The 26690-nt window shown below is 40.2% G+C and overlaps 1 protein-coding gene across 2 annotated transcripts in view; it reads right to left on the bottom strand.

Annotated features, from left to right (window-relative positions):
* Window positions 1–26690, bottom strand: part of Ror1 (receptor tyrosine kinase-like orphan receptor 1) — a 151169-nt gene that overhangs the window by 43038 nt on the left and 81441 nt on the right. Inside the window, exons 1-2 of one of the 2 annotated variants that reach the window (XM_013020554.1) lie at window positions 15327–15443; window positions 14308–14309 (exon numbers count right to left, since the gene is read on the bottom strand). The exons of the other annotated variant lie outside the window; for it this stretch is intronic. The gene's annotated coding sequence lies outside the window, so the exon portion shown is untranslated. Of the gene's footprint in view, window positions 1–14307; window positions 14310–15326; window positions 15444–26690 lie in introns of those variants that run through there. 2 annotated transcript variants of the gene reach the window in all.

The following is a 26690-nucleotide window of genomic DNA, read 5'->3' as shown; positions in this document are numbered from 1 at the left end:
TGTGGTTGAGCTCTGGTGTTGTACTTCCCCACTGGGATTGCAGTGTAGGAATCTCAGTGTATAGTGTCTAGAAAGTCCAGGAAGGCAGCAAACCAAAATGAAAAATGTCTTATGGGGCGCTAGTTTTCTGTAGCTTTCAACTCTGCCCTTTCTGGACAGGCATATGAAGGTGGCAATGGGAAAAGGATCTTCAAGCTTAGCCTTGAAAATAGCCTCTATTGCAAAGCTCTTTTTGTTTCTTTCTTTCTTTTTTTAAGTTAACCTTTCAGTTCACATCTAAATGAATATATCAGATACCTGACATAAAGACATTGAAATTTCAACGTTGCCCAATCCTGCAAGCACTCCATATGTTTACTTTCATAAATCCTACAGCAATGTGGAATTCTTTTTGGCTTAAATTTTACTTGGGTTGTAAAATTAACCCAACTTTTATTGGGTAACTAATACCATAAACCTATAGGGAAAAAGAAGGTTCTCAATGACCTAGCCTTGGATGCTTGGAAACCTAAATTGGGAGCGTTGACTCAACTCCCACACCACCCGCTGCTACTCTGGACGGCGCTTTTCTATCCCTCAGCATTACAAGAGCCCTGATGTTTAACGTGTCATTATGAGAACACTTCTTCCTCCCCAACATTAAACTCGCAAGACCTCAATTTATATCTCTTGGGAGGACAAAACCCTGGAATTACCCCCAGATATAAATCCCTAATCTACTGGGAGTTCCCATATTTTATGTGTGAGGCTTAGGTTAAACTTCTTACCACCTTTCCAGTTCAAGACTCTTAAAAAAGAAGACCGAATAATTTTTTTTTCTTCAGAATAAAATGGAATGCAGTTCCTTGGCTGCCCATTTCTTATGAAAGGCTTAGGAGCTACAGGTGTATTGAATTTTTGATGATGTCTAAAATTCTTGCTATTCTGACCAGTCTCTTAGGGACAGATATATTTAAAAACCTCAAACTGAAAAACAAACAAGTATGTAATGTCATCTGCTCAGGAGTAGTTCTCAGCCCTGGCTGCTTGTAAGTATCTCTTTGGGAAGCTTTCAAAAATTCCAGGGCTTGGGTCTCACCTGGACCTGTTGACTCATCCTGGGGAAGGGGGAGAAGGGGTGCAGTGGGGAGGGGGCAGACCCAAGTATTCACTCATGAAAAAACTCTCATGTAAGTTAAATGTGGGTTGAGAACCACAGCATTGAAACAAACAATAAGTACCTTTGTTCTGTGCTGGGTGCTGTGTTAGGTCCTTCCTCCCTCTGTCCATGCTGCGTGCCATGTTAGATTTGTTTTGCCTCCCTCCCCACATCTCCCTCCCCTCCCCTCCTCTTCCTTTTCTTTCTTGGTACTGAGGATTGAACTCAGCACCTTATGCTTGTTAGACAAGTGCTCTACACTTATGTCATGTTCCTAGCCCTTTCTTTTGCTTTAGTTTATTTGTGCAATAAGAGTTTGTGCATTTGTCTTACTAGCCTCAAACCATGATCTTCCTACCTCCACCTTCAAAGTAGCTAGGATTACTGTGCCTGGCTTTTGGTACTTTCTTAAAGCATGTCATCATGAGGTATTTTTCTCATCTTTACCTTACAAAGGTAAATGCCCCAGTTCAGAGAAATTAAGTAACTTGCTCAAATTAACAAAAAAAAACCCCATCAAAACCAAAACAATAACAACAAAACCCAGTGAGTAAACTGAAAATGCAAACTCAGGCACTACACTATGCAGTTAGTTAATCAACACTGCTGTTAATTAGCCTAATCGGAAACAAGAGACTTTGTAAGAAGCCTCTACTCTGTTGAGTTTCATAGATTTATAAAACAGCATCGAATAATTTAATTCTGACAGCAGTCTTACAAAGAAGGTGATGGTGCTGAGCTCTGGTGGCTCACACTTGTAATCCTAACTACTCAGAAGGCAGGGATTTGAGGATTATGGTTCAAAGCCAGTCTAGGAAGAAAAATCCATGAGACTCAAATCTCCAGTTAACCATTGAAAACTTGGAAACTGAGGTGTGGTTCAAGAGGTAGAACATCAGCCTTGAGTGAAGAAAAAAAAAAAACAACCTAAAGGATTGGGTCCAGGCCTTGAGTTCAAGTCCAAAGTACTGGGACCAAAAAGAAAAACAAAAGAAAAGGAAAAGAGAAAGAAAGAAGGTTATAGTGTAATGATGAGAAAACTGAGGGTCAGGAACCATGAAGAACTGTCCAAAGTCACAGAACAAACAGACGGCTAGATGTGTCCTAGAATGGCTGTTTCCCCTCCAGTAGCTCGCCTCCACATGGTTTGGAGAAGGAAGTTTCTTTGAAGTACACTCGGTGTCCAGAGGGTTTCTTTTAAAGGTAAAGTCACAGTCACCTTTCTTTCCATTCCTTTTCCTGCTTGTGCAGGCGGGAGGAGAGCAAATGCCCGTACAGGCTCCCGGAGTCCATCAGCTTTGTGCTTTTTTCCAGTTCACACTTCTTTCATCATGGATGTCTTCCTGCCTTGCTGCATGCTTCATAAATTGAAAACATGAAACAGCAAGGCTGCAAAAGTACAAGGACTCTTGCACCGAGCGTGCTTGAGGCTGCATCCTATGGCAAAGAAACCCCAGCCATTCATCACAGCAGCTGGCACCAGCCTGCGCCAGCCACCTCATCGTGATGTCAAAGTGCAGGGTGCTTTGTGATCCACAAGCCTGTTTCTCATAAACTTCTCGTAATTAAGTTACCACGTGGCCAGCCTCTACAACCTTCCCGATTCTCTGTGGTGGGATTGGGAAAACCAGATACAGTTTTGCCCACCAGCTCTACAGCCTCTGTTTCCCCTAGGTGAGAAGCTGAAGAAGGAGGCTGGAACTGGCCTGAAAGATGGTAGACCAGAACCATGTGGCCCTAGGAAGATTCCCTCCAGGAAGTTTTAGAGAGCGAGGGAAGAGAGGGCTCTTCTGAGGGGTTTCCTCATCCACTGCCTGCCAGTGTTTCCTGCTTCTTTCCTTGCTGGGGAAGCCCGGGAACCTTCTGATACTCGACTTGCTACTGTCTTGCAAGTCCTGGATGCTTCCATATTTAGACCATGTTATTCATGAGGCCTGGAATATGCCCCACCCTCTTCATCGTCTTGTCTTGTCTTTTTCTGTTTCCTTCCTGGAGCTATTGGGGGTTGAACTCAGGACTGCCCACTTGCCAAAGCAAGTGCTCTACTGTCAGAGCCACATCCCTAACGCTTCTGTCAGTTTTCAAAGAGGGTCTCACATTTTTGCTCGGACTGTGATCCTACTATTTTAGGCTTTCTGTGTACCTAGGATAACAGACATATGCCACCATACCCATCTTTTTTTAAATTGATGAAAATGTAGTCTTGCAAATATTTTTGCCTGAGGTGGTTTGGAACTTTGATCATCCTGATCTCTGCCTGCAAAAGAGGCAAAGATTACAGGTGTAAGCCACCATGCCTTTCTTCTCCTCTTTAAGATGGATCCAGGTGCGCTATACTCCCCCAGAAAAGTGTCCACTCACAGCAGAACACCCACACAGGATTCTTACTGCACACTATCTTTTTGTGTCTCACTCTCCCTTTCACTGACTGATCATCAGGACTGTAACAGACTGCAGAGACTGCCCTAGGCTTGCCCCCTATACCAGAAATGCTCCCCAACCTGGAAACCATGTTTGTCCTCATTAGAATAACACGAGACACAGGCCCATCTACTAGACATAATCAGCTGAACTAACTCATGATGATTTTGGCCCTAAAAATTCCCTTTAGAATAATAATGTTAAAATGTATGCCTCTCCTTAGTGAGAAGAGAATTATTAACTATAAAACTTAAGCCAAAGGATTGAGAACAGGTCCTCAAACAAGTATTTGTGCACAGACATTCATGGACACGCTATTCACCATAGCCAAAGGTGGAAACAATTCAATGGCCATTAACAGATGAGGATAGGTAAGGAATTCCAGCTACAGAAGGTGGAATATTATTCAGCCATTAAAAGGGATGAGGTATCAAAACCTGATACAATGTAAATGAACATCAAAACCATTATGCTAAGTGAAATAGGATGGCCAGGAAAACATGTTTGGCTCATTTAGTTGGAATATTCAGAACATGTAACCTTTTAGTGATGGAAAATGATGGGCTGGGGAGGGGAAGAAAGTGACTAATTGGAGAGGCAGTCCTTGTATACCTTTGTGGTTGTACTACTGAACCATTCACTTTAGAATGGTTAATTGTGTTATGTGAATTTCACCTCTATTAAAACAAAACACATTTATACCCAAGGGCCCAGGTAGAGGGACTCTGCCTCAGAGAGGGCCAATGGCTTGAATTTCAAGCCTTGAAGTTGGGGCAGGATATGGGCCCAGCCCTGTAGGTCCTTTCTTACTGATTAGTATGATATAAGTATTGGTGATTTGTGGCGTATCAGCAAATATCTTTGATTTGATTCTCATGGCTCTTCCTGTGGATTGCTGGACCGAGTGACTCCCTAAACCCACCGTACCTAATGGAAAAGACTCCAGTCAACTAAAGAACCCAGCGCCTCTGAACGGACCTCCTACCACACTCGAGGAGGCCAAGAGATGTAGCTGTATCAAGATACCTGGCCTAAACCCTGGAAGGAATTTCACCATCCAGCTCAAAGAGCTAGAGAGTCTGTAACAGTGCTCCTGCAGCGATTCACAATGAGGCTTGCTTCCTTGTGTGAGGGCAGCAATCTCTCCTTACCCAAGCAAAATAACTTGCCAGTTGCTTCCCAAAAGACCCTCATGACCACAAATGGATGGAAAGTATCCTTTATAAAAATGTGAAAACAAGCCACCTATTTGCCACTCTGGTTAGAGGCAAAGCCGCATGGAAGCTTTGAAAACCTCAGGAGAGGTGTGAAGCCTCCCAGCTGAGCGGCAGGCAGGTCCCCCCCTCCTCCCCTCGTCACCCAGGGAGGTGCAGTCAAATCACTTGGAGGTGAAAAACAGCTATCACAAAAAAAAGATGATGATAGACAAATGGATTTGGTCAAAGTGAAACCTTTGGCACAGCCAAGAAACCAGAATAAAGAGAAAATCTGCAGAATGGGAGAAAACATTTGCAAAATATTCATCCCACAGGGGATTAGTATCCAGAATATGTAAGGAGCTCAAAACAACCCCATGGCAAAACACAGATAATCTGATTAATGGTACATATAGATATTTCTTTTAAAAATGATATTAAATGGCTAATGAAAAATGTTGAACATCAGGGAAATGCAAATGCCAATGAAAATTTTAATGATATATCATCCCACCTCAGTCAGAATGGCAACCATAAAAAAGAAAAATAGCCATGTGCCAGTGGCTTACACCTGTAATCCTAGCCTCGCATGAGGCTGAGATCCAAGGATCTCCAGCCCAGGCAAGAAAGTCTGTGACACTCATATCTCCAGTTAATCACCAAAAGAGCCACAAGTGGAGCTGTGGCTCAAGTGGTAGAATCCTAGTCTTAAGCAAGAAAGATCATGGCACTGAGTTCAAGCCCCACGACCGACAGAAAACAAAATAGGATCCCATACAGGAGACTTTTATCTACAATCAAACAGTTAAAAAAAAAGCCAACAGTGGAGCTGTGGATCAAATAGTAAAGTGCTAGCCTTGAGCAAAAAACTCAGGGACAGTGCCTAGGCCCTGAGTTCAATCCCTAGGACCATCACAAATCAAACCAAACCAAAAACCAAAAACAAAAAATGCCAAATGCTATCAAAGAAGCAGAGAGACACAGAGATTTTTATAGTGTTGGTGAGAATGTAAATTAGAACACACATTCCACATTGTGAAAATAACATGGAGGTTACTCAAGAAACAAAAGATAGAAATAACATGATCCAGAAGTTCCACAACTGGGTATATAACCAAAGAAGAGGAAACACTATGTTGCAGATAAAGAGTGCCAAGATAAAATAGCCAAGATGCAGAATCAACTGGCTGTTCACTGCTGTATGAATAAAGGAAAGGTGATATATATGCACATCCAAATATTATTTGCGCACACACAAAAAAGGAATCAAATATTAACATTTGTGGCAAGCTGGAGAGAAATGAAAGACACACTGTTAAATAAAAGACAGGCACATTCTTTGAGGGAGCTTAAATGAGGTCATTTCATGGAGTAGAGAGTAGGATATAGTGGATGACAGAGAGGGGAGGGCCATGGGTACAAACCACAGTTGCATAGAAGGAATAAGTTTTGTTGCACTGAACAGTAGGATGACTACAGTTAATTTACAGTATAACTCAAAATAGCTAGAAGAAAGGCTGTGTGTGTGTGTGTGTGTGTGTGTGTGTGTGTGTGTGCTCATGCACACACATGCTCATGCACGCATGCACACAAGTGCATGCACTCCCATACTCACATGCACTGGTACTGAGACTTGAACTCGGGGCTTCCTGCTTAACATTTTACTCAATGCTGGCACACTACCACTTGCAGATACCTCTACTTCTAGTCTTGGGTGGTTACCTGGAAATAAGAGTCTCACAGACTTTCCTGAGCTGGTTTGAAACAATGATCCTCAGATCTCAGCTTCCTGTGCAGGTAAGATTACAGGTGGGAGCCACTGGCGCTGGCTTAAGAAAGGATTTTGAATATTGTCAACACACAATTCTGATTTGACCATTGCACATGATATACATGTGTTGAAAGAATAGTGTACCTTAGAGTGCTAGCCTTGAGCTGAAGAGCTGAGGGACAGCACCCAGGCCCAGAGTTCAGGCCCCACGACCGGACTCCCCCCCCAAAATAGTGTACCTTGTAAATATGTATAATTATTATGTATCAGTAAAACAATTATTCAAAGGAGGATACATGATAAACCTCAAGGGTCCATAATTATCCCAACATACATAGAACATCATCAAGGATACCAAGATGTAGATAAGAGATCATAATCAGATGTGGTCTCAAGAGTTTACCAAATATCCAAAGCAATCTTTTTCCTGACACCTTTTTTGAGCCTGGAAGTATCCTCAGCTAACTGGCAACCAGGAGAAAGAACATCATTTGAGACTTAGCATCTTTAACTGGACATCATCTCAGAATGAGGCACTCTGGTAAAGTTGCACCCGGACAGGTACAGAGAGGTACATGGAAAGAGCCAGTTGGATGGGGAGCTGTGGGGAAACACCTGAAGCTGACTTTGCCTCAGGCTGGATGTGGTGATGTGATTACAGGTGAAATATGTGATCCCAATGTTAACTCACAGACTGTTTTCTAAAGACCAATTGGAAAGCGGGCATCAAAGAGGGCAACGTGTTAGCATACTTGACCTGTAAGGTCAATTTTCAAAGCGAGCCAATCAAAGCATGTCAATCCAGAGGAGCAATGACTCACAGAGAAGACTTAAATCTATGAGACTGAGAATTCCACTCACCCTAATATCCCTTTGTCTTTCACTGGAATGCCTTTGTAAGCACAAGTGATTTTGAAGTAACTGTGTCACGTAGCTCGTAGCTCGTGTGGTTCCCACAGCTGGACACAGACACTTGAGAACACTGACTCACTTACCTAAAAAGTTCTTTACTCTGTGTTACCTATTTTTTTCTTAAAAAAAATCCAATCAAATTTAAAGGTTTTCTCCATCCCTCACCTTTCTCTCCCCCTCCCCCCACCCTTCCTTTGGCCAGGAACCATTAAAACAAACAGATAAATAACATTCTGTCATAGTTTCCACAACAGCACAAAACAGTTATTTGTGTCCAACTTAGCGAAGGGAAGGTGTTGGCTTAGCTTCCTGGGGATGCTGGGGAACACCAGGGTTGCATTGCATTTGGGAAAAGAAAAAATAAAAAAAGAAGAGCCCAATGACCCAGACTAATATCTCACAAATGTAATTTGAAGGAAAATCAGGCACGTAATATATTTTATTCCTTTTTAAAAACATACTTGCTATGATAGGACTGCACTAGAATGGTATTTATAGGAAGAGGAAAGATTGCTAATAAATGGAATGAGTGATTTTTGCCTGCTTCAATTTGCTGAGGTTTTTGTGATAGGAGTGGACTGGCACCTTCTAAAAATGCCTGGGATGTTTTTGCTTTCCCTGATGTTAAAGAGCCGGCTCTGCTCCCTCAGGTCAGCTGATGCAGAGAGGGCGCAGTGACAGTCAGAGCCCCCAACTTCTCATCAGAAACCCTGAGGATGTGTTTTGGCAGTTCTCCAAATATCAGGCATTCAAACCACCCCCTAAATTTTCCCATTGAGAATAATGGGACTTTGAAATAAAATGAAACTCACACATACCAATCTGGATAGATTTTCTGCCACAAATGCTTTGATTTTTTTCTTCTATTTTCCTTTTATGCCTTTGGCCATGGATTGAAAAAAGAGAAGGTTTGTGGCAAGAGTGGAACATGGAATGTAGGGACTTCTTAGGAGAGTCTTGATTTCATCTAACTACTCAGAAGTGGGATGAAACCTAATCCCCAATCCTTGCTCTTCTGTTTCACCCCATCTTTGTCTTCCATTCCTGCACATGGTGTCCACAAAAGACTTCCAGCTCCTATACACAGACCCTCCACCCCAAATCCTAGTATAGAAAAGAGAAGACAGAAATCCCCACCCCAACCCCCAACCTCCAACCTCTAAACAGAGATTCCCCTGCCCTCTAGCCCCCCCCAAATTCAGAAATTTCCCACTCTAATCTTCAATCCCCCAGTCTTTAAATAGAGATACCCACTTTATCTCCTTAAAAGACAATAGAGATCCCTACCCTAAACCTAAACAGAGACCCTCCCACCCCAACTCCCAGTCCTCAAATGACAATACAGAGGTGCCTTACTCCAATCCTCAGCCCTTAACCTCTAAACAGCCTCTCCCAACGCAACCCCTAGCATCTCAAGACAATAGAGACACCAAACCCCACCCCAACCCCAGCCTCCTAACCCGAGCCTATACAAGACCCCCACGTAGAGATCCCTACTCCAACTCCCAGACTCCTCAAAGACAACAGAGATATCTGCATCAAATTTAGAATCTCACAATTTGAAAGACTGTAAAGATAGAAATGAACATGAAAATAAGGGTTACTATGGGATACATGGAATAGGAATGTTAGGACATGGATTAAGAAGAGGTCTCTGGGACAGAGTTGTGAAATCCAAAATGGCAAAATGAGAAGTAGGAGTAGATTAAGGACTTTGACTAGAGGGGGAAAGTGCAGAGCCAGAAAAAGGAGGCCGTATATCCTAGCATTCAAACATCCACTGGGTAATATCTGTATAAGCAGGGGAGAAATGTGTGATGGAATAATCTCTCTTCATTCTGTTCCTTCCTCCTCTCCTTCCTCACTTCCCTTTTCCATTTCTCTTTTTCAGCTCATGGTTTTACTAAAACCCAGTGCTTGAGACTTAAGGAAGCGTTATCTACTTAAGACTGTGAAACTTTCTCCAAAATAGATCACATTTTAGGCCATAATGGAAGTCTTAACAAATACAAGATAATTGAAATGGTTTCTCTTATCAGATCATAATGGAATAAAATTAGATAGAAAAAGCATAAAAACTATATAAGCACATGCAGCTTAAACAGTAATATACTTCTGAATGATCAGTGGGTTATTGAAGAAATCACAAAGGAAATTGAGAAAATGAAAATGAAACTACAATAGTAGAAAAATAGAACTACTAGGATGCAAAGGCAGTTCTAAGGTGTTTTCCAGCCATCGATGCCAACATTAAAAACCCAGTGACAGCTCAAATTAATAACAATGCACCTCAAGCTTTTTAGAAACCAACATCATCAAGTCAAACCCCAAATCAGTGGGTAGAAAGAAAAATAGGAATATCAGAGTGGAAATTAATCAAATGGAGCCTAAAAGAACAACAAAAAATTATTGAAACAAGAGTTGATTGGTTGAAAAGATAAACAAGATCAACAAACCCTTAGCTAAATCAAAAGAGAGTGAAATACAAGTTAATAAATTAGAAGTAGAAAAGAGGGATGTTAAATACCTGTCAATTAAATCTGAAGAATCATCAAGGACTATTTTGAAGATGTATATTCTAATAAATTAGAGATAGGAGTCTATTCTAGTAAATTCTATGAGAAATGGATAAACTTCTAGCCATAAACAATCCCAAGAGAGCTATAACAGGCAATCAGAACAAAGGGTCTCTCAAGAAAGAAGTGTCCAGGATGGAGTGGACTCACTGCTGATTTCTACTAGATCTGTAAAGGACTAAGAATAATGTTCTTCAAACTACTACATTAAAGAGAAATAAAAGAAATGCTACCAAGCTCATTTTATGAAGCTAGTCTTACCCAATACCACAACAAAATAAGAACCAAAAAGAAAAAAAGAAAGAAAAGAAACTACTTGTTTCCCTGATGAGCATAGATACAAAATTTCCTAATAAAATGCTGGCAAACTGAATTCAGCATCACATTAAAAAAGATTATACACCACAAGCAAGTTAATTTCATTCCAATGATGTGAGGATGGTTCACTAGAGGCAAAATTAATAAATACAACACAGTACATAATAGGAACGAGACATTAAAATCATAGTATCTCAGAAATGAAGACAAAGCTTTGACAAAATTAACATCATTATAAAACTCTTGAAGAAAAGTAGGAATAGAAGAAATGTACTTAAATGTAAAACATCTATAAGTGAAAAGTCTATAGAAACATTGTATTAAATAGGCAAAAATTAATGGGTAAAAAATTCTTCTAAAATCAGGAATGAAACAAGGGTACCTAATCTCTCTTCTCTTAACCCAGTGCTTTTTTTTTTTTGCCAGAACACTAGACAAAGAAAAATGCACAAAGGGGATACAAATATAAAAGGAAGAACCCAAATTATCCCTATTTACAAATGATAATATTCTACACCTAAAAGGTCCTAAAGAAAAAAAAAGATCCTAAAGACTAAACCAGAGAACTCTTGGATCTTATAAGTAATTCCAGCAAAGTAGCAGTATATAAAATCAACATATGAAACTAGTAGCTCTTCTTTATGCCAATAACAGATTGACAAATAAATCAAGAAAATAATTCCATTTATGATAACCTCAAAACAAAAGAAACCCACAACATAACTAGGAATAATCGTAAGAAGGTGAATGATCTCTACTGTGTAAACTATTAAACAGGGAGAAAAATATAGAAGGCATTACAAGATAGGAAGACCTGCAATGTTCATGGATCAGAAATTTGAATATTGTAGAAATGGCTATAGTACCAAAATTGATCTAAAGATTTAATATAATCTGAATTAAAAAAATCAATTGAAATTCGTAAAGAAGCCCAAAAAGACAGAATAGCCAAAGCAATGCAGTGCAAAAAGACCAATGCTGGAGGTTTCACAACTTCAAATTACACTACAGAGCCACAGTAACTTATGTAGACCAGTGGAATAGAACTGAAGATGCAAAAATAAGCCTACAAAACTACAAATATCAGATTCTTGACAAAGAAGACAAAAATATGTATCCATGAGGAGACAGCTTTTTCTAACAAATGGTGTAAAAAAATGGATATCCACAGGTAGAAAATTGAAATCAGATTCCTAGTTCCTATCCCATACAAAAATCAGTTCAGAATGGATTCTCACAACGTGATAGTATAAAGCTATGGAACCAGTTCAGGTATTCAACAAATGATGAATGGATAAAGAAAAAGTGGTATATTGGCAAGATTTTCCACTATAAATGAAGAAAATCATGCTGTGAGCAGGAAAATGTATGGAACAGGAAGTTGCAGTGTTAAAACAGACTGAAAAAGACAAATACTGGTGTTTTATCTCCTATGTGGAACGCAGAGCTAAAAATATAAACATACAAAATAAAAATAAAAGAGAAACAATTTGCAGGGGAGCAGGGAGGGGGGGCAGAGGGAATATGACCCTTGTTCTCCATGGACAGATGGTTCCATAAGACTACCATTGAGAAAAACAAAAAAGCAAAAAAACAAAAACCCCAAAATGTGAATGCTCAGGATATAGAAGTTCAGTAGTATACTGCAGATTCCTGACTCATTTTCCCAAATGCTGCCCAACTTCCGATAAATACATGGCTCCATTCAAGAAATTAAAAATGTTTAGTTTACCACTTAAATGAAGCACATTTATTTTCCTTTCTTTTGAGGAGTCATATTTTCACAAAATTAAGGGCAGGAAAACAGCAGATCACACAAATAGACAAAACACCCACTGGTCTGCATAATGCACGTGAGATAACTTAAATTTTATTTTTGAAATTTCCTTCTCTCTCTCTTCCCCCATCTCTCTGGATAATCTATTTAAAAAGCAGTGGTTAATTTCTTATAATTTTAGAGTCTGGGAATTCCAAGGCTACAGCAGGGTGAGTTCCTGCCTTGTGACAGGAACTTCTGAAAGTAAGAAAGATAATCCTCATTTTATACTTGAAGAAATTGGAGTTCAGAGATTAAAACTCATGCCCCAAATCTTAGTTCTTGCTCCTGCTGTTTCCATTATAAGGCTAACTACAGTATATAGGAAAATGAATACACTTCATGTTTAGTAGAAAAGAGGCATGAAACAGTATTTGCAGGTAACATTGCCATGAACAATGGTTCTATGTGCTTAGAGGAGGGAGGGATTTAGATGAAAATAGTTAAGTTTTTATTGAATATCTCATCCTCAAAACTGTCCAAGTGCACAACACTGTTTCTGTATTTAGAACAAACTGAAGAAACAAGCTGGAGAAAGGTGATATACTGTTGACAGTGCGATATCTTCTTTCCAGTTCTGCACTACTTAAACTCAACAGGAGAGAGAGGGAAATTTGAAAGCAGAAGTTGGAAAAGTCGTTGGTTTTTTTTTTTTTTTGAAGGAGGAGAAGAGGGAAGCAAAAGTAGAAAGATGATGGATAGAAAAGAACGCTCCCAGGCAAGTTGGCTCGATTCAGGATCCCTACCTCCAGCAAAGACTTTTCTTACTTCCTAGCTATTGACAGGAAACATGCTGGCCAAATAAGTTTCAAGTTTTGCTAGGGCATTACCTAAGTGAAGCAGGATGCTGGGACCAAACTTGGCATCCCTGAATGGAAAAGTCACTGGGCTGGAAACCCGAAGACTGTATGGTCTTGCTCTCATTTTGGCTGCCAACAAGGTTATTTCCATACAACCTTGGTGAGGTCACTCTCTTTTGTCCTTAGTGACTCGATTTGTATACTATGGAATTTTAACTATATTATGTTCTTTCCAGTTCCAATGTTCTTTCCAAGCTGAATGCCTTATGGTTATTCCAGTTTAAACTCTTACGACATCCTACCAAGATGGCTGCAGCAACCTCTTAATTGGCCTCTGTACCTCCCTTCTTGGCTCTGTAAACTGAAGTAGAAGGACCTACCTAATGGAGAGAGTAGATCACCTCTCTCTGACAACTGTTCAGTGACTCTCTACCACATGACGTTTACTGGAGACAGTCTTGGCACATTAACACAGGTCACAGGGCTCCGGAACTACCTTGACCATACTAAGTTTTGTCTCCAGCCATTGTTCCCATCAATCTTCAGACACTGGTGTTAAAAACCAGGTGGCAGGTGCTAACATAGCAGCTGTCACAGATATTTGTGCCTTGGCCATTTACCTCTAGGAAATTCACTCTCCTTCATCTTTCCAGTGTTAGTTTAATCTCCACTTCTTTAAGAGGCTTTCCTGGATCCACACCATCATCCCCAATCTATTCTATGAGAAGATAGAAAATCTCCAGTATCCTACACTTAGTTCATTCTACCATGATTATTTGTTGAGAGGTCTGTTCCTCTATCAGGCAGAATGTTCCTGAAAAGCAGGAGCTGTTCTTATTTTTCTTTGCACTCCTAATCCATTCTCAATCTTACTCTGAGCAAAGCCTAGTGCATATAACCTGGTTGTTGAAGGCCCTAATAAATGCTTACAAATTTATACTCTGTGTTTCTCAGTTACGGCTGTACAGACTTCTGCAGGTTCCAACACCATCAGCCTTCAGCAAGTCCTCATTTGAATATAGCCTCAAAGGGTGGAACATGACAGTTCCAATCTCCATTCCCCCCGCCCCCATTCCTCCCCTCTACCTTTAGTCTTACAACCTCACACATATTCTTTCTGAGCTGGCAGGTTAAAGATAAGACACCTATGTTTTGTTCCCTCCCACTGATTTCTATTTTTTCTCTATTAATAAATTTTTTAAATTGTGAAAATACCGTACAGAGGAGTTACAATTACATAAGCAAGGCAATGAGTACATTTCTTATCAAGCATTGTTGCCTCCTCCTTTGTTTCCCCTTCCCATCCCTGTCCACCCCTCCCACCCCCACCAAAGTTGTAAAATTCGTTTTCAACATAACGTCTTGAACATCTCATTGTTGCGATGGGTCCATCTATATCCCTATTTAAACAATTTGTTTTTCCCACTGATTTCTTTAACCCAAAATGCAAAGTCTCTACAGTCAGTCCTGGGGGCCAGATTTCTGGTTTGTAGGGTTCATAGTACAGAATCATCTGACTCTGTGCAGTTATTGCTCTAAGCATTACTAAACACCCCTAACCTATCAACTTCTGGCTTTGAAGTCATTTCCAGTTGGAATGTTTTTAGGCTGAAAAAAAAAGACAGGTTTGTGAAAAGACATAAACATCTTTGGTGAGAGGTGACATATGTTTTCTCCTAGTGGAAGCAAGACACTCCCACAGATTCTGCAGCTTTTGGACAGTGCATAAAATACATCTCTTAGGCAATTAATCTTCTGGCAGGCTTTGAGTGAAGCAATTACCCCCATGTTTTTCTTTGTCATTGTTCGAAAGTTTAACAGTGCATCTATCTACTGCATTTGTGTCTGGAGAGCTGCAGAGTGAGCACATGTAAAAATGCTTAGTGTTCACACGTTTGATTTAAATATTGACAAATTTTTTCATTAGTACATTAAACCCTTAGCTTTATTCATCTTAAATGCTTTCCAGGAGAGTGACTTCCCCCATGAATGTGACTCCTAGTAACTCAATACAAACTTTGTAAGCCACAGAACCATGGGACATGGCAGTCTATTGTGTTCACATCCTACAGAGAGGCAGCTGTAACTGGTTAGGAACCAGTGCTGGAAATAGTATTTCGAGCTTTCTTGGCAGATTTCTTACATCGTTATTCAATATGAACTGCAAATCACATGCTCATAGTTATGAATATGTCAGGAAACTCCTAGTGTTCATGTTTTGTTTGACAAAGCTATTTTCAAGTAGTGTTAGAAGACAGAGGTGTCTAACACTTGGGGTGTAGAAGAAAAGAACCCCTTTCCAGCCCCAGCATGTTTTGAGAAGCTGGTAATTCAGTCCTCTAAGACAAAAGCTCAAGTCCTCACCGGTAGAAGTATACTTCACGTAGTCTTGATTAGTCCAGGATGCATGTCAAGGCTACTAGAGGTCTGGAAGGAAATGCAAGAAACTTGTTCACTGCTTGCTCAGTTTGGATCAACTGAGCTTCAAATCAGGGTAGCAACTGCTTGCTCTTCATGCTAGCGGCAGCTGAGCAATGCCCCTCAGTACTGCTCAGGACAGGAATAAGAATAAAGCAGAGCACAGAGGGAAAGAGGAAAGTAGAGAGGAAAGTAATGAGAGTGATGGAGAGCAGGCAGGAAGAAGAGAGAAAAAGGAGGATGTGTTAAAAAAAGGCTAACTTTGAGATAAGTGTAACACCTAAACAAGTAAATGAATAAAATAATAAACAATAAAATATAAATAATAGTATTATAATTTAAATTTAGATTTCCTTCCCTCTCACGTTTCCTTCTTTCATCCCTGTGCAGGGATTAGACCCAAGTCATGCAAGGCAAGTTCTCCATACTGAGCTATGTGACATCCTTTACTACATTCTTATAAGATAGGTAAAGCATTCTTGTTACACCATTGGAAAAGCAATAATAGTTGCAGAAATTTGGAAAAACAGAGAGAAACAGAAAGAAGAGAGAATCACCTATAGCTGGAATTCACACAAAATCACAGTTTACATGTAGAAGGTATTTTTGTGCACTTGTATTAACACATAAATTACCTTTCTTTAAAACAAATTGGACTTATACCAGACATATCTCCTTAATAAGTTTTCTATGATATTAAATATTCTTCAAAACTATGGGTTTTAGTGGGTGTATTTAACATTTAGGTTGCATGCAACTTGTCATTATTTACGAAATTGTCGAGGTAAACATCCTACTGTGAATATTTACATATATTTATGGTTGCTTTTCTAGGCTAAGTTCTTAAGTCAAAGTGTGCAAAATTTTAAATTTTTAAAAAATAGTCTTACAGGAAAATTGTTATAATTTATATTTCAGTATAAGAGAGTATTTTCTACATTCACTGCTAACAAGTATCTGCTAAATGTTATCACTTTTAAAGATCCTATCTCATTTTTATCTTCAGTAAAGTTAATTTTTTATGTGTTCACATGTTTGTAAAATATTTGTATTTGTTATTATGTACATTCTTTCCACATATTGTACATTTTCTCTATCCATTGTACAGTTAACATTACTCCTGTTTTCTGAAGAAGCTAACATTTTGAGATTTTAATCATTTGTCCAAGAGCATACAGCTAATTAAGTGACAAAATAAAATTCAAATTTGGGGTTTCTGAGTCAGTTTCATCTCATGCCAACTATGTGACATAGAATTTCTAAATTCTGAGAATAATAATGTCTCTAAATCCAACATGTCAAAGAATAAATCCACTGAATACCAAAATAGAATCGGGAGAATTTATAACAGTACAACAGAGGACTGTGCTCCTTCATGAGGATTATCAATCATCTCTTTGGTCTTTGATTTAAATATCTACAGAAAACTGTGCTTTAAATATCAGTAGAGACAAAGCAGTAGCCCAATAACCACTTTTATAGCATGTATTATTTGAATGACCTCCAGTTCTCCTTGAGAATAGCAAACTTAAACTCCATTTACTGAAAACAAGGAGACCAACTCAGAGAAGAAAACTAAAATCATACCATGAGAGGCATGACCACACAAGCCTACTTGTGTGAGCCCAGACAGCAGGCTCTAGGAAATATGGAAACACTCTTTTTAAAGACTACGAGGACAACTCTACGTCTTTTATTAGACAGGTAAGCTCTTCAGATTCTTTTTGTCTTCAGTATCCTGGTACATAGGATACTATGTCAGTCAGAATTAGATTTTTAGCCCGGCATCAGTGACTCATGCCTATGACTTATCAGGAGGCTGAGATCTGAGGATTGTGGTTAGAAGCCAGCCTAGGCAGGAGAATCCATGAGACTCTCATCTCCAATTGACAACAAAAAGCCAGAAGTGGAGCTATGGCTCAAGTGGTAGAGTGCTGGCCTTGAGCACAACAGCTCAGGGACAGCGTCCAGGCTGCACAATCAAATCAGGTGAAGAATGAACACCAACATGGGAACACAGGAGGAACATTTGATAGACAGGAAATCAATGGTGCTCTCAGCATGGCTGAAAAACTGGGAAATACTCAAAGCCTAGAAAGTAGAAGTCAGAAAGGCTAAGCATTTTTCATTCATATTTTTACATCAGTAAATCATATCTCCAAAGTTCCATCTATTAAACTTTGTGGATGGCTCCTATTGCTTTTCAGGTAAAATACAAATTCCTTAACCTGGCCCATAACTTCTTGCTAGTCTTGCCTTCAGTTCTAATAAAAAAGGGAGAATCAGGTAAAAATTCCTTACTGACTTGTTTAAAATTTTTTTTATTGTAAAGCTACTGTACAGAGGCATTACAGTTACATGAGTAAGGTAATGAGTACATTTTATATCCAGCATTGTTACCCCCTCCTTTGTTTTCCACCTACCATCCCTTCCCTCCCCACCTCCCTAACTTCTCCCCATCCCCAAGTTGTAAAGTTCATTTTCAACATAATGTCTTTGTACATCTCATTGTTACAATGGGTCAACTTGTATCCTATTTCAGCATATTGTTATTTCCCTTCCCCTCCCAAAATGAGAAAAATGTATATACAAGATGCAGGGCACCAGAATCAACTACAGTGAAAACAGGGGTTATACCAGGGGGAAGAACATACAAAAGAAACAAAATAGTCACATAGTACATTAAAAACAACACTGACAATGAAAAAAAAAAAAACCTCTTGTGTCCCTATCTTAGGGTTCATTTTGCTTAGCAACACCTAATGTGGTCATATGTACATAGCTTTTGACCTTTGCTGCTTGTCTGGTAAGATTATCCTAGATGTGTACTAGTTATTACAAATAAGGAAAACCATGGGACCTATGTTTCTTTGGGACTGGCTTACTTCACTTAATATAATTTTTTCCAAGTCTTTCCATTTCCTAGCAAATGGGGTGGTGTCATTCTTTCTGATGGAGGCATAGAATTCCATTATATATATGTATATATAATCACATTTTCTTGATCCTTATTGACTTCTTATTGGAGCCAGATATGTGCGTGATAGGAACAGCCACAGAATATACCCTCCACTGACTTGGTTGTTGCCTTCATTCAATCAGCATCCACTGGGTACCTGGTCTTACCAGGTTGTGGAATTAACTCATCAATTGGATGGAATTTCAGCTTAAATGCTTAACTATTTTAATGGAGACAAAATGCTAGGAAACGTCTCTTTTACTAGGGAGCAGGCTGTGAAAATGTTTGCAATGAAGGATGTCTGGAACCAAATGACACATATTTGTACACACAAAGAGTCAAGGTGGCCCAGTGAGAAGAGAAGAAAGAAGAATTAGGCACTATCCACCTCCCAAAGGAAACTGGGGACATTTCTCAGCCTGTCAGAGTCTCAGTTACTTACTGGTAAAATAAAAATGTGTTCCTCTACACTGCCTGAACCAAGGGAATGTATGCTGTTGTGAGCTACAGAATCCTACATGATTGTGAAAGACCCACTGAAGTGTGATAAGCAGTGGGCAGGTTTGTTCGAGAAGAGTGCCAACACTGAAGACTTACTTTCTTACACAAGCATGATTCATTTGGGAAAGTTGATTTTTACCATGTCTTCCCTCCCTTTGTGGTTTGAAAAAGAAAATATCCTTTCTTTCTTCCCGAAACCAAACTGCAAGTTAAAATAATGAATATCATTACAAAATGAATTCCTGCATAGAAAATACCATCTCATTGGACTCTTTAGATCATACTGGGATGTTGTGAAAATGAGGAAAATGAGGTTGAAGAGATCACAGAGCCTTTATTTGATACTCCAGCTATTAATTGACAAAGTGATGACTCAGTACTAGATCTGTTGATAACTGTTTTTCTTTACTCTCTTCTGAGTTGAATCTCGCCAGTCTCCCACCCTCTTTATTCCTTGCCCTTTCAAAAGTCTTGGCAGACGACAATTTAAGATCATTGATTAAACATTGGTCTCCTTCGTTGATAAGGTCTTGGGTGAGGACATATTTTCCAGTATTGCCCTATACCTTGATCAGTTAGAAAACAATTAAATTTAATCTCTATCTTCAGGTAGCACATAATCATTCTGGAGAGAGATGATACAAAATATTGAAATAACTAGAGAGGCCATGTGTTGTCATGTTGCACAGAATCTAACTTGGATAGGCTCAATGAAAAAAAAACACTTAGAAAATGAGAGGAGGAGACCATGTTCAAGAAGAAATGTACTCATTATCTGACATGTAAATAACCCCTCTGTACATCACCTTTACAATAAGAAAAAAAAAAGAAAATGCCACTGAAGGCAGAGGTTGGCTTTCTGAGCATAGTAGATTTGCAAAAGTAGCTTACAAATTTAAAAAATACTTTAATCTCTCTCTATTTTTTTTTGCCAGTACTGGGGTTTGAACTCAGAGCCTACGTACTGTTCCATAGCAATTTTTTGCTCAAGGATGGAACTCTATCACAGGAACCATACCACCACTCCCAGATTTTTGGCATTTAATTGGAGGTTAAGGGTTTCATAGACTTTCCTCCTTGGGCTGACTTCAGATCTTAACCTCTTGAATAGCTAGGATGATAAGCCACTAACTCTCATTTTTTGCTGAGTATTATTCCTGACAAAAGAGGGCATCTGCAAGTGTTTCTTAGCTAAGGGTTTGGATCATCTGCTAGTCAGAATGACCATCACAGTATCAGTAAAAACACTGAGGTCTCGCCTTCTGAATGACATACTGCTCTGGTAAAAGAAGTATTCTTTTGGAGGTAATACTCATTAAAAGAAAGAGTGTGTGCGAGACATTCTTTCATGTGGCTTTCCCAAAAATGTAGCCTGGCAATTTAAAAGCCCAAGTAGTAAAGATGCCCCTTTTGAAAACTCCTTTATATCTACCATGTGCAGATAAACCAGGCATAGCATTTAAAAATTGTGACACAAAATCAATGCAGCATCCTTTCAAGTCTGAGGCAGCCAGCTTAATGTCCAACATCACTGTTCATAGAAAGACTTTTTGATCTGCAGAGATATGAAACACAGCCACTCTGCTGCTGGAATGTCAAGATTCTGCAGGAGAGTGTGGATTAACTTGAAAGGGCAGTGGAAGGGGATGGTCTTGTTTCCATAGTGATTGAGAGTTCATGAGAAACACTCTTGTTTCTACACACTGTAAATCTGTGTCCCCAGTGCCAAACTTGGGTCTGGAATGGAATAAGTTATCAAGAGATAAATGTTGAAGAAGTGAAAAGCAATGATGATCACTATGATGAGTCCCTACTTTCTAGTGCTTTGAAAATTTGAGAATCCCTTTCTTTCTTCTTTCCTTCCTTCTTTCTTTTCTCCCTCCCTCCATCCCTCCTCTACCTCTCCCTCCCTCCCTCCCCTCCTCTCTCTTTCTTTTTGGTGCTGATCCTGATACTTTGAAATCAGGGACTGGGTGCTGTCTCTGAGCTGTTGTGCTCAAGGCTAGTATGTTACCACTTGAACCACAGATGCACTTCTGATGTTTTGGTGGTTAATTGGAGATAAGAGTCTCATGGACTCTCACTTGGACTGATTTTGAGCTGTGATCCTCAGATCTCAGCCACCTGAGTAGCTAAGATTACAGGTGTGAACCGCCAGCACCCAGCATGCTGTGAGAATTCTTATTATAAACATGATAATGTTGACCATTTACTGGCATGAATGTATGTTATGCACTCTACACTCTTACTTACATAGTAACAGGAACCATGAGAGACACATATTGTCATTCTTGTGTTAGTTTTTCATCACTGTAACAAAATGCTCAAGAAAACAAAATGGGAGGCTGTATCTTCATTCACAGTCTATCATGGTTGTAAAGGTAGGATATGGAAGAGTAGCTCAAATCACAGAGAGAGGGGTGGGAAAGAGAGGGAAAGAGAGAGAGAGAGAGAGAGAGAGAGAGAGAGAGAGAGAGAGAGAGAATATGCCTGGGATAACTAGCTTTCTCCTTTTCCCTCTTAATCCGTCCATGCCCTCAGCTTATGGGGCAGAGCTGTTCTTCCCCACATAGTCAATCATCTCTGGATTCCCTCACAGACTCACTCAAAGGTGTGGTTTACAAATCTCCTAGGCACTTCTGAACCCTATCAAGTTGACAACCCAAACCAGTAATCATTATTTCCATTCAGCAGAGGAGATTTAAAGAAATAAAGCAATTTCCCCAAGTTTGCACCCAGGTGCACACAATACCCATGCCCAAACTGCCATCCTCAGTTAACAAAACTGCTCAATTTTTAATATTGATCAAGCAGAAATAGAGGTAGAATAGAACAGGATGATAAGAACAACAGTAATCTATTCATTTCATTATTGCAACAACTCTAAGAGTTACGTTCTATTTATTTCTGTACACCAATTACTAAACTGAGACCCACAGAAGAAGTTATAAAACATTGTAGGTACCAATAGCTCATGCTTGTACTCCTTGCTACTCAGGAGACTGAGATCTGGGAAATCATAGTTCAAAGCTAGCCTTGTCAGAAAAATTCTTGAAACTTCATCTTCAAAATAGCTGGCTAAAAGCTGGGCTGGAGATGTGGCTCAAGTGGTAGAGCTCCACCCAAGCAAGCAAGTTGGGTAATACAAGGCTCTAAATTCAAACCCTGTACCAGTAGAAGTTATAAAAATCTGTCCAAGCCCCAGTCTGTTCATCTAAATGATGGACCAAGGAGCCAGATCAAAAAGGTGCACATCTTCGTTACTTAAAAAAAAAATCCTAACTATCTTATTTTCACTTAATTTATACCTATTTACAAAAACTGGCCTAAAAGAGGCAAGCAATTCTGGTTAACCAATATTCTGGAAATGGGGAAATTCATCAGCCATCTGAAGATATGTGGGGCATTGATTTTCCTATCTGTGAAAAGAGGAGGTGGAATAAGATGAAGATGAATCATGGTTCCTGCAGGAATTCACTTGGACACTTCTATGAGCTCGCCATCATTCACCACTTCTCAGTGGTGCTGAAAGGCAGTGGATACCCATTTGAATTGTGTCAATCAGAATGGGAAATGTGCCAGTTTTGTTAATGTCATTCTAAACAACTTCTCAATTGGTCTGTCAGCACTGTCAACACCCTGAGCCCTGTTGTACAGCAGAAACGTCTACTTAAGCATGCCTCCCTCACCCTTTCTTCAGGGGTGCTGCAGGGCATTCTTTCAGGACAAGCCAGCTAAGGAAGTCAGCTGTGCTGTTGACACCTGCCACAGGCACCTTTACACTTTCAGAGAATAAGTTCCTCTCCATCATCTTCTCTTTGGGAAACAGCTCTTTCCCCCCTAAAGTTAAGCCTTTAAGCTGCTTCTTCTCAACATTTCACACAGATAGACTCACATGGGTGTGAACTGGAGAACAAGTGGCATGGGAGGCTGAAGAATTCTGACATCTGAGCTAAATGACCCAACAGTGTGGCAATCATACTACAAGTTGGAGATGGCCCGGAGCTGCTTAAATAGGGCAGTGACTGGGCAAGAAGCAGGTCACATTTCTCAGCGTCAGCCATCCATTTGGTATTTCCCTCTCTTTCTCAAGTAGGTGAGACTCATTTTGGCCAAGTTTACTGTCAGATTCCCATATGTGGAAATAATAATAAGGCCAAGGCACAGTATTGGGGCACAGGAAGAAAATGGGTTGACTTTCTTGTGTTAGTCATGGTATTCCCATTTTATAATGGGAGGAAAGGTGGTTATTAAACACCGAAGATGGGCCTCTAAATCAGACTTGTCAGATTCCAAAAGAAAAATCCTTGGATCTTTTTAAGCTTCAGTATTTTCATTCTGGAGACAAACTCAGAACTTCCCAGAATAACTTGCTACTTAGATCTCTTCTGAAGTAGGTGAGTTACTCTCACAAGCTGCAAACTGGGGTACTGGAAGTGACATGGAATGGGGTGACTTGTTATGAATCCAAGATAACAAATTGGGCATATTTGTAATTGTTCCAAATGTAAGCTTTCTCCTCAAAGTTCTCTTCTCTCTCCCCCATTCATTTCCCCTCCCACTTGTCTGTCTAGGATACATAAGGAAAGGGGGTTTACTGGTGAGGTGGTTAATCTATTTTCAGCTTAGGATAATAAGAATGGCTCAGTGACTTAAAATAGTGAGACTTTCGACCATTGCCAACTACATGAGCCTTTAGCTGCTTCATCTATGAGATGGGGTTAATGACTCCACATTCCACCTCCTTCACATACTGTGGAATGAGAGAAATGTATACATGAAAGCCCATTGTGAATTCCATTTAGTGGATACAAATGAAGAAAATAAAATCTCTGCCTTAATATACATTCTTTTGTGTGTGTGCGTGTGTGTGTGTGTGTGTGTGTGTGTGTGTGTGTGTGTGTGTGTGTGCGTGTGTGTATGTATCAGTTGGGGGCTTGAACTCAGGGCCTCGCTGTCCCTCAGCTTTTTTACTTAAGGCTAGCACTCTACCACTTTGGGCCACAGTGACATGTCTAGTTTTTAAGTCGTTAGATAGAGATAAGAGTCTCATGGACTTCTTGCAAGGGCTGGCTTTGACCCGCAATCATCAGATCTCAGCCTCCTAAGAAGCTAGGATTACAGGCATGAACCACCAGTGGCTTGCTGTGTGTTCATTCTTGAAAGAGTATTAGCACGAATAACCATTAATAAGTAGAGGAAAATGAAAAGGCTTCTGAATAAAAACAACTCAATGGGCCGAGGGAAAAGTAAGAGAATCTAGGAAAATGGCAGAGGGTAACTTAGGAAAGAGTAATTGGAAGGTCACAACTGTTTGATTAGTTTTGCAATTTCTCACCTATTAGCTGTTTTTCCCAGGCATGTTTTGTGTTGAGTACTGGGCCAGGTACTGGGTCAGTGTGACTAGATCCAGTAGGAGGCCAGGATGTAGGTCTTAAGTTCAGAAAAAGAGGAAGGGTTGGCTGAAAAATTGGTCATCCTCCCAGAGATGGCGCTTGGCACTATAGGAATGGATGAGCTTGCCCAGGTATACAGATGATATTAAATGGTGAAGAATCCACAAACTCAGAGTTGAAACAGGAAGAGAAGCCAGCAAAGGCACATTAAAAAGATAGTCTCAGACAGATGGAGAAGGAATGAAAAAAAGTGAATGATGACAGGGAAATCAGTAGTAGCCCATTTACAAAGTATGCAGGTGACTGAAAAGAAAGCTCTGGTCTGATCAAGATTTTTTTTTTTGGAGTTTGTTGAGGTAGCACTCTAACCAGGTGATTCTTGGCCACTAGCTACAATGATTCTCCTCTCCCCCCCCCCCCCCCCCGAGGATTCCAGCTCTCCCATTAGTAGCTACATAACTTGGTCAACCCAACCTTTCTTTCTGGACCTCAGTTGGGAATAATGCCTGTACCGCCTTAGATGATTAGGAGAAGCCACTACAAGCATCACAGTAGCACTTACAAGGGTACTTGAAACCAAGCTCTTATTAAGGCAAAACTATCACATACTGACAATTTTGCCATAGAGAAACCTTTTTGGAAAGCTCATGGCCTCTGAACAGAGGAACCACAGGTCAGGTCAGACTTTCCACGCTGCTGCCAGGCTCCTGTTCATATAGCACACTCACTGCTTCGTGTTGAAATTATTGTTCAGGGCTGCCGTTCCTGGGAAGGTCCATCCTGGGACTCACACAACCTAAGGCTGTTGCTTTAAAATTGACCAGTTTTGGAAAATCTAAGGACTTTTCATTGATGAGCTTTGGGTAAACCACTGAAATACATCATGAAACACAACACATGTGACTAGTTTGTAAGCTGTGGAAAATGATCCCAGATCTAACATGGTAACAAAGGGGGAAAAAAAGAACATACAAAGATTTGGTTACTTTTAATCACAGGTTTTTATTCCAGAGGGTTTCTGTTCATGGGTTGGAGAATTTGATTCTACTTTTTCCTCTCCATGTGGCACCTCATTTCTTCCAGTGTTTTACAGATGGAGAGAGAAAGGAATGAGCAATGACCTGCCTCAGGCTACTTTCTCAGAACCCCTCCCAGGCCTGGCCTGCAGCGTGTCACCATGGGCAATGGACAGAGTGCCAAGGCTACAAGAATCCTGGTCTGTGAACCATACTTAAGGCTTTGCAATGCACCAGCCACCATGGCCAGCTGCCGAGGTACTCATGCTTCTGAGTATCCCAGAGAAGTGTGAGAAATTACTCGAGCTGTCTTTGAGTCCATTTAGTGGGAATGGGAACTCGGGAAAGCTAAATTTACTTATAAGTCAACTGGATTAGCCCTAAGTCATCTTCCCTGTGAAAACCCAGTTTTTGGTACTACATGAGCTAAATGTCGAGCAGGGGCTGAGCTGCAGACTTCCTGTGTTGTCCCAGCTCTTGCAGATCCCAGCAGATAACAAAGCTATTATCCCAGCCGAAATGGAAGCATCCTCCAATCCTGTCAGATGACGGCGCTGACAAAAATTACAACCAAATGTAGTTTTACACTCATTTGCTTTCTTAAGTCTGCTTCCTAAAAGCAAAACATTCTCTTGGGGGAGAGAAGTTCTAGTAAAAACACAAGCAGGCTGGTGGTAAAGAAGTCTCTAGGGAATGCCAGGAACTGGCAACAGAGGATTCCTGATAGAAGAAGACAGGGCTCAGAAGAAGTTTCTGCATGCCGTCATTGTCTGTCTCCTTTCCCCGCAAGAACTCTGCCTCCCAAGCATCCTACCAGCTATTTTGGAGGAAAGGATTTTCTCTGGGCCCACAAAAACATAGTGTGAAAAAAAATTAAGTACACTTTCTAGTAAAGGGTCTTTACTGAATTCCTTCTAGCATATTCCCTGAACCTTTCTTGTGCTCTGCCTCTGAAGAGCCAGAGAGAATGTGGACAGTACCTTGCCTTGATTTCTCTCACTTGGCTACGTGGCAGTGACCGAAGCCTAGCCTTCGCAAGGACAGTGAACAGGATTTTCCCATGAAGAATCTCTTGGAGTAGATACAATGCGAACTCACAATTATAAATAAAATCACCCTTAGTTCTCCTTTGGGGATTTTGGAGGCAGGGAGCAAAGAGAAGGAGGATGACAATGGGAATGAAAAGACCTGAGTTCTAAACCCAGGCATCTGGTTCCGTTAGGTAGACCTGGATTTAAATCCCAATTCTACACCTGTGTGAGTTTGGAAAGGTTACTTCTTGTTTCTGATCTTCAGGAAGGACTTGCTTCTAGTATCTTTCTTCTTACATCACAGTAAGTTTTTATTTATTTATTTTTATTGTAAAGATACTATACAGAGGGTTACAGTTACATGAGTGAGGTAATGAGTACACTTCCTCTTGAACATTGTTACCCCCTCCATTGTTTTCCC

This window comes from Dipodomys ordii, unplaced genomic scaffold (assembly GCF_000151885.1).
Source record: "Dipodomys ordii isolate 6190 unplaced genomic scaffold, Dord_2.0 Scaffold51, whole genome shotgun sequence".
Lineage (NCBI taxonomy): Eukaryota > Metazoa > Chordata > Mammalia > Rodentia > Heteromyidae > Dipodomys > Dipodomys ordii.
This window is presented reverse-complemented; position numbering and strand designations above follow the sequence as displayed.